Source organism: Achroia grisella, unplaced genomic scaffold (genome assembly GCF_030625045.1).
Source record: "Achroia grisella isolate CSIRO2021 unplaced genomic scaffold, CSIRO_AGI_Agris_v1 utg5640, whole genome shotgun sequence".
Taxonomy (NCBI): Eukaryota; Metazoa; Arthropoda; class Insecta; order Lepidoptera; family Pyralidae; genus Achroia; species Achroia grisella.
The window spans coordinates 564426-574352 of record NW_026712945.1 but is presented as its reverse complement, the minus strand read 5'-3'; positions in this window follow the sequence as shown (position 1 = coordinate 574352).

Below are 9927 nucleotides of genomic sequence, written 5' to 3'. Positions count from 1 at the left end.
TCATTCTTTTACGGTCTATACCTATTTTTACAGCGATATTAGAACTTCAGTTTACATGGCAAAACAACGTTGGGTGAGTCAGCTAGTGAGATTATATATTTCACTAGCTGTACCCGCAACTTGGTCCGCGTGGAATTTAACCATATTTTCTAAAATAAAGGTAGCCTAAGTTACTCCTTAGTACATCAGCTACCTGCCAAAAAAAGTTCCGTCAAAATCGGTCTAGCCATTTCAGAGATTAGCGTGAACAAATATACAGACAAAAAAATTGTAAAAAATGTTATTTTAGTATATGTACCGTATTTATATTCATATATAAGTACTAACAAACTGCTATACACTCCAATTTTATTTATATGTATAGATTTAGTCTTATGTCATACACAGTATAACATCTCTGATGTCTCAATCAACCGACCGATTGAGGTAGAGTTTCTTCTAAGTCGTCTGAGGATATGATTGATGAGTATTTCTATCTCACCTATTTCTGCCCCTAAGCAAATTGCTGCTGTTGCGTTTTGAATATTTTCTTTTATAGATGATTCTGGAATGATACACCTACCTGCACTAACGGTTCACGCTGGCGGGGTACCAGTGGAGGATGATTAGATGAGCATGAGGTCAGTTCAGTTATGGAGTAACTGAACTGACCTCATGCTAACAAATTCACCAGTAATTTATCTTGATGGTTTCCAGGGAAACCGCGAGGTCAACCTGATATGGTGCATTGCTAGCAATGGAGTCAATAGTCTAGATTACCAACAATCTCCTTTCCACCAGTTTTGAATGGTTCAAACTTGTCTTCTTGATACTAATTGTCCTATATATACAACAGCACAATTCTACTAAGTTATTACGTCTCCGTACTATAAAATAACCTCCATATTTCCCCCTACATGTAAAATTACAGTTTAATATATAAAGCAAATATAGATAGATAAAATAAATAAAGATAAAAAAAATTGTTATGACTATTCAAAAGTGCTTAAATTAAGTTTATATGAATAAATGATCTTCTATTCTATTCTATTCTAAAATTACTTAAAGGCTGAAATAAACGAGATATTTGTGCAAAGTATGTTACACGAAAACAACACGTATGCTCTAAACACTAGAGTGTTAAATTATGTAGCACTAAACACAGCCGGTGCTGTCGGTTTTAAAACTGTACTCAGTTTTATGTTTTCTTTAAAATATATTGCAACAAGCTGCTTAATTATATTTCATTTAATTTCACCCCACAAATATTCAGTAACTAACTCAATTTAAACAAAACACACTCAGCAAAAACTATCTTCTACCAAAAATATTTATTATATCACTTATTACCACCGCTGTAGAATCTACATTCCATTACAACATTCAAATGGAAATCTAGTGGAAGTACTACGATCGGCAGAGTTAGATCTGCGTTTAGTGACGAACTTATTAAAAGGGAGTAAGCTTCATTTTAGATTGAACTGATGTAGACTCAATACTGAAATACAGAACGTAGAACGCCCAGTGTAAGAGTAAGCCGCAATCCGCCGACGACCCAGGTATTTGCGCTCAGTTTAAATGGAAATGGCTTTACTATTTAAATTAAATGTGCTTAGCTTTCGTCGGCTGAGGCTGAGCTTGGTTTACTAGTACGATGGCATGATTGTAATGAGGCATGTAATTTAAGTCGATGCGCATTTCAAAAAAAGCAAATAGGTTTAGTTACATTTGAAATGTAACATTTTACAAATTAGTTTTTTTTTTATACTACTATGGTGGCAAACAAGCATACGGCCCATCTGATGGTAATAATTTTAACTCCTCATCCCAAATGATTCAAGTGACTGTGCAATTTTTCAGTGGTATAAGTACTAATTGGCTAATTTTTTTAGGACTAAACCTGTTAATATTCTTACTAACAGACCTGAGCAACTTTATATGTATCACATAAGAGAAAAGGGTGTCCTTCTTATTACAAAAAATCATAGATACTTCCCTTCTATAGGCTATAGGATGACGTTATATAGATTATGGCCTACTTCGGAAACTACTTCTGTTGGAAACAACACAAAACTTCCGTCGGAATACCAGACAAACAAATAAAGATTGTCTTAGCTATGTATTAAGCAATAATAATAACCCTGGACAATTAACAGAGAGCGAGTACCGAGCTGAGCAGAGCTTGTTTTATTAGTACTAAACAACTGTTAAATATTTTTTTTAAATACATGTATACATCTTATTAATATTATAAACGTGAAAGTTTGTGAATATAGGTGGATATTTGTTACTCTTTTACGCAAAAACTACTGAACGGATTCTTATAATTTTTATTTCTTATAATACACCAGAATAATATATAGGTTACAAATTTCACGCGGATGAAATCGCGAGCATAGCTAGTAATATATATACAAAACACCGATACCAATACAAACAATTACACTAGTGAATATAAATATGAACACCATGCAAGGAATTGCGGTCCGCGACCAACGGAACTAAAACTGTGTGCTAAACTGCTAGAATACTGAATCTGTATATTTAGTACAGACTTTGTCTCGAGTCATATCTGTAGTTTTATTAAAAATATTATATCCCACGCCACTCAGCGGTATCCCTTTATCTGAATTTGAGCAGATCTCACCGTGAAATATCGACGCCGTGCACCGAATGTAAAAGAGGTAGTCCTTCTATTACCATATCGTTTGACGTTTCAAAAGCCAATTTTATTGCCTTTGTTATCGAACAGACGATGGAATTTAAACAGCCCATTAAAGGTTTTAGAGTATTTTACAATACTCGAGGTATTCAAATACTTGCTTGCTATGCATGTATTAGAGCAGATAATTTTCTTCAAATGAAGAAAAAAACATGTAGGATTAATACAAACACAAAACAAATTAACGACCCACCTGGTTATAACCGCGAGGCAACTGATATATATAAAATGATTTCAAATCTAAATTTTTTTATTTATGCACTTCTAAATATTAATTACTATAATATACATATATCATAAGTACAAAAGTTGACCTTATCACTTAGCAACCTCTTTTAAACTAATTTAAACCAATAATATGATACTAATATTATGATATATATTATGTTTTACTCGTAACACAAACAATCCGACAATGGAACGAATTTTGTTGGCGCGTCCAATGAAATACAAAGGTTTCGCGTACTCGAATGTTGCATCTGAAACAGCGCAACAGGGCATCTCATTTATTTCACACATCACTCTCCTCATTTCAATTCATTAGCAGAAGCTAACTCATGAATACAAATGTTTGTACCGTGCGAGGACTCAAACCCGCAACTATCAAAAGCAGTAAAAGTGAATAATGAACATTGCTGTCAAGTTTTACTCAAGAAAGGTGTCCTTGACTTAACTTGAAATATTTCTAAGTCTGTAAGTTACACACTTCAGAAGTTTTAATAGTGAAGTTTGTAACACGTAGCGATCCGCGGGCGAAACTTGTTGTAACTATCTTGTAGTTAGAGAGACAACAAATTATTTCCAATTTAATTTTATAGTGTGAACTTTAGTGCTTGATACGAAACAATGTACTGTTTCATGTATACACGTATATATTCATTTATAGAAATAGAAATAGAAATAATCTTTATTCAAATAAACTCATTACAAGCACTTTTGAATAGTCATATTTTGATTCTACCACTCATTCGGAATGCAGATTTATCACAAGAAGAATGAGTAAGAAACTTGTGTGTTGCTCTTTTTAATAGATGTTTTTTTTTATATAAATAATTACAGTATAACAAGTAAGAGGCATGCGATAATCAACATAGAAGTCGCTCCGCACTCATTATTAATGTAATCAGATAATATTGTCAGTGCTATAGATTTAAAGTTTTTTTATAAAAACATTATTATCGTTAACGAATTCTTAAATTTTATAGTAAGCTTTTTTGCAAAGGACCTGTTTTATTTGACATTTAAATCTTTTTTCTGGCAGATTTATAACAGACTCTGGTATTTTATTGTAAAACCTTACGCAATTGCCATAAAACGAATTACTAACTTTAGCCAAACGACATTTAGGTAAAATCAGTTTGTTATTGTTACGTAAGCTTTTATTAGTGCAATCACTACTATATTTGATGAGTTCGGGTTACGGCTCCTGATTATGTTGCCTTTTGACTAAAATGCAATACCATATGATAGTGGTCACTAAATTCTCCTTAATTTAATTTAAAAATATATTTTTTTTATAATCATATATAAGCTCATTTGGTAAGAAAAAGGGCTGTTTTTCTTGACAGTTATTCTTAGCTCGAAAGCACATTGAACTGAAGGTAGATTTGACATATCATAAGTCTGTAATAGACCTACATGAATAAAGATTATATTAGAAATAGAATATTTTGATTGATTAATTGAGTAATAGATATTTAACTAGAATAGTAAATAAGCTAATGGCTCAGTTAATGGAAAGTACTAGTCCACTATCTATTATAGATTACGTCTTCATGTAACGCCTTGCTTAACATCAATCTGCAGATTTTGCCAATCAGAAGAGAAAACGCCACTACACATCCTACCTGGTTGTAGCCCACTCATGCATAAACGAAAAATCTCTTGGAAAGTATACACTATATCCTGAGGAGATAAAGATTATCGCTTGTAAGAATATCCTTCAATTTTTGTCCCTCATGGGTCTAGGTAGCAAATTTTGAATAAAGGCGAGCAGAATAGATATATATAGGTCGCAGTGTTACAGGTCTTAGCACTTGACAATAGCCCAAACCACCCAATAAAAAAAAGCCTTATGTTAGTTGAAGACTTCTTGCGTTGCCATTCTGGAAAACGAAGACGTAATGCTTCAGTACCCTGTAATTTCAGTACCATATCTCACCAAAATACAACAAAATTAGATGTAAACGAATTGATTGATGTAATGAAATCATTACCGTTTCCATCCATTTTCAACTTTATTAATCAACTAATATGGTTGCGATTTAAACTGAAACGTCGAAATTATATTAAAGTATGGCATTTCATCAATTTGAAGGTTTAATACGGCTCCCCTTAATGATGTATGCAGATTTCCCGCAAAACAAACCCCTTTTGATTTGTACTCTTGGTTATAAGAAGAATAAGGAAATTATATGAGTAGACGCTCTTGCTAATAGTATTAAATAAAGTAGTATATATTATTTTTTTGATGACCTCGGTAGTCTGAGGAATCGAACACGCGACCAACGGAAAGTAAAGCGGTGTGCTAAAGCAAGACCACCGAGACTATAAAGTCTAATTCAGTGTAGTAAAAGCTACAAGGCCACAATGCTGTAACTACATAAATAATATACGTCAAATTTCTCCAGAGTATCCCTAATTCTAATTTAAAATGTTTAATTGAGGGGAAAATTGTCTGTGTGTAAATAAAGCTAAAAGATCTTCCTGACCTTTCCTCTAGTAGAATTTACCCACCAAATAGACATTATAAAAATATCATCAACTTTGTAACGTCAACTCTATGGAGTCAGGCTGTCCTCATTATGTGAATTATGGATGAGTCGAGACACGGTTGCTAACGACATGCAGATTAAGCCCGCAATATGGAAGGCTGTCTGGATTTATGAATATTTGGATGTGGTAATCTAAATCTTTTGTTGCAGACCAGCGATGTAACAGTTCTTTGTGACCCTTAAATCTACACCCGTCACAAGTCCCGGGACCTGGTCGGAGTTTCTCTTTCTGCCACACTTTCCTATCTACATTAATTTCATAACTGTATTCCACGTCTGGAAGTCTCGCATGTCTCGAATAGAGAGAAGACCGATGACCTTTTTTGTTTTTATTTTTTATACTACTTTATTGCTGTTGGCTGCAGCTGGCCTATACAGCTTTACCGGACGATAGGGGGCGAGTGCAGATGGCACTGCAAACCCGCGGAAGGACATTAGAGCGGCTGAAGGCGAACTCTCGCTTCACGGATACGACTTTGGTCCGAGGACACTTCAAGCATGGCAACCTCAGCTCGGGCCTTCGTAATTTCAATCCCCGTTTGATCGATCGGAGGGGTCCGCTCCCTTTCTCTTTCCCATATATGTACATATTGAAACTAACACTGTTATTAAAAATCCCCTTCCCCATATTGTGAAAGGATCGAATTGCCGCATCCATATAGATTTATATTCATACCCGAGTGTACGTGTTGTCAGTGTCACCGCATTAATTTATTCTACCTGGGATCCCAGTTTGAGTTTCGACTTTGAACTGATTCTATATAATTTCGCGGTTTACAACCCGTGTCAACTGGAAGCGGATTCCTTTATGTTATAAAAGTTATGAAGAGATTATAAATTTTGTATATTACACAATGTATATAGACACTTATTGTTTAACGTCCTATTTTAATATGTTTCACCTAATTTTACCCCAAAGAAAAAGTATTATACTGTTCATATAAAACGTTGCTAGCGCCTTTATTTGAATCCTTAGAGCCTAAGAGCTTTAAAAATAATGTGTAATTTTTTTGTGTAAAAGACTTGTATCCAGAGCCGTAAAAAAATATAATAAATAAAAATAAACTATGTCATTTTTTACTTTATTGTGAGCCCTTTTAAGACTAATATGTACATACATATATACGCATAAATATTTCTTAGTTTTCTTAAACAACTGTATTATCATATTAATCTTGCCTCAGTTAAAATAAAAACAGATTATAATATAATATGCTGCAAACGCCTGTAATAACGAGATTTTTTTACCAGTTGACGATGATTGGGTGAGGATCAAGTCAGATCAGTTTTTTTGTAAGGGATGATAATGGAACGTTACACCCCTGCGCTAACAATATACGATGGCGTTCCACCAGTGGAGGATGATAGAATAAGTATGAGGTCAGGTCAGTTACCTGACCTCATACTCATCGTGGTAAATTCACCAGGAATTTGACATGATGGTTTCCAGGGGGAACCGGGTGGAGGTGAAACTGACGTGATACATTGCTAGCAATGGAGTTACTAATCCACGTTACTAACAATCCCGTCTGGTCAGTTAGTAATACCCTCTAATTCTAAAGAACTAAGTTATCATGACTCTTATCCCATAATTTCTTTTTACATTGTCAAACTGTAAGGAATATTAGATTGAGAATCATTCTTTCATAGCTCGTAAATGGCTGTGAAGAACGATCTTTAAAATGAGATATTATAGAAATAGAAATAATCTTCATTCAAAGGAACTCAATGTAAGCACGTATGTCTAATTGATTTCTTTTCTTTCTTTCTTTTCTTCTTAATTGTCCCGTTTTTCAACCGCCTATTTGGAGTAGAGATTTATTACGAGAAGAATGAGCAATATACTTGCTTAATACACCATTTTTATCTTAAATATAAAATTCTCGCATCATAATGTTAGTTACAATACTCCTCTGAAACGGCTTGACCGATTTCTATTCAATTTTATATGCATATTCAGTAGGTCTGAGGATCCGCTACTATCTATTTTTTATACCTCTAAGTGTTAAGAATTATCCACCCCTAAATAATATTATATTTTTATTTATTTATAATTTAGCCAATGAACAATACATACAACCCTAAATTTTCACACTTCCATCACCAACTTAATTTTTTTAATAGCGGTTTTAATTTATATGCAAAACAACGTTTGTGGGATCAACTAGTATAATATAATATTTTCTATTCTATGAAATTTCTCATACCAAACAGACCTTTAAAATTAAAGAATTTTATATACAAATTTAGAGAATTCCAGTTCATTGTTTACAGACTGATATTGTCTTGTTAGTTGTTGTTTACTTTGGTTGTTGACTTTACAAGTTTCTTTGTAATAAAAGCAAATAAGTTAAGTAATTATAACTTGATTATTCAAACATAAGGCTCTGTGAATAGTTTTACCATTCCTCGGTATTGTCAGGGACAATATTTGTGTTTCAATTTAAATTGTCTGTATGTCGAGGAAATCCGATTTTGCAATGATATATAAATACTATCTTTTTTGTATCTATATAAAACTATCCTAAATATTATAGTTATGGTATATTTTTTTTTATTTTTTATACTATGGTGGTAATTTACCTACGCTGCGGTTACCACAAACTCATAGTCTACATTTGAATAATATGGTTATCATTATTTATTAAAAAAAAAAATAGGTGAAGACAATTACTTTATCAAAGAGCTGAATGGAATTGATTACAGTTTTCACTGTTAGAAAGAAAGAAAGAAAGAAAATCATTCCTGGCTTTATGTTCGATGTTAACACTGATACTAATATGAACATCGCTATACAGCTATGACGCGCTTGTCCTACTGCGACTGCGCGCCGCGCCTTGCAATATTATGCATCTGTGGCACATTACGTTTACGCGGAAAAATAAAAACTACTATAATAGCTTCTTCAGCAAACAATTTGTTTTAAACTTTAATAAAAATTTTGTGTATTTTATGTGAAAGAACAGTAGGGAGCCAGAGGCTCAGCTTGTCTTAACAATTTCTCAATGTACAGCTTTATGTCCGCACTATTTAAACTTTGGTATGGTCACCCGAACTGTAAGGCGAGATTCTCTGGAATTTGCGGGCAAATCAAAGGGAGTTTGCAATGAGACACATCGGTAACGAGATTACATATTCTGATTGTAGTGATTGTGATTGCTTGAGCACATAATCGAGTTATGTAAATGGTTTCTTAATTGCGAATAAATAGCGTGTGATTATATTAGAATACTGTTTAAGAGAGAACTAAATGAACCCACAAATTAATTTGTTACAGTTGTTATATTATTGACTAGTTCAGCGGCAACTTTATAATTGTATAATGTTATTTTTGTGTGTAAACCAATTTGATTGAATAAACACTAGTTTTAAGTGTACAATAGATTAGTGAAAACCGTACCCAAATCTGTTTAGGCGTTTGTGATTAGCGAGCATGAACGCAAAAAAAAATAGAAAAAAAAAATATTCTGAATTCTAGCACTCGTTAATAATAGCAGTGCCGTAACATATATCTATCTAGTATATCTTCTATGTACAGACAGCGAACAGTTATATTTTATTATTTAAACTAAGCAGAGCTAGCTGTGTACTAGACAACTCATAAATACAGATACATTTGTAAATACAGAATATACGTGGAAAATACACAACTCGATACAAACAATTTTACTCGTAAATATAAATGTACCGGGATAGAAATCGAACCCGCCACCATCAGTGAAGTGTATTAAAGCGCTAGACTACCAAGGCCGTCAGATAACTTATACGCAGACTACTTCGTACAAAGTGTACCTCGGTAACACTATAAGAAGCAACATTTATATAAATAGTGTCACACTTGAAATTACAGACTGCTATTTGGTATATCTATGCACTGTCTGTTTATTTATTTGTGTATCTGTGCGGCATTGGAGATCTTAAACTAGCGGACGGAATATATTGCTGTTTTTTCAAAGCTGACATGTTAGAGATCGTTTTTAAGTATAATTTATGCGGAGATTGTGTTATGGGTTCTGGGCAACTGTAATACGGTTTTTTTTTGTAAATACAAATATAATATACATGGAAAACACACAAAAGACACGAACAATCAAACTAATGAATATAAATGTCTGTACCATGCGAAAAATCGAAACTGCGACCGTCAGAAATAAAGTAGGCTAGACTACTCAGATAACTTGTACTACTGTGTACAATATCTACCTCGATATCACTATGCAATATTATCTTATATGTGGTACCACTATATGAAGCGACATTTATATAAATAGTGTCACACTTGAAATTTTCATCAGCATTCCAACCCGGATTAGTTAATGGTATCACTGATAGCTATTACAGACGGCTATTTGGTACACCTGCGCCACGCTTGTTGCAAATAGCTAGTGGCTATAGATATTCTCGAAGTGATATTTACACAATCTACTAATGTTGGAAACTTCAACATTTTAT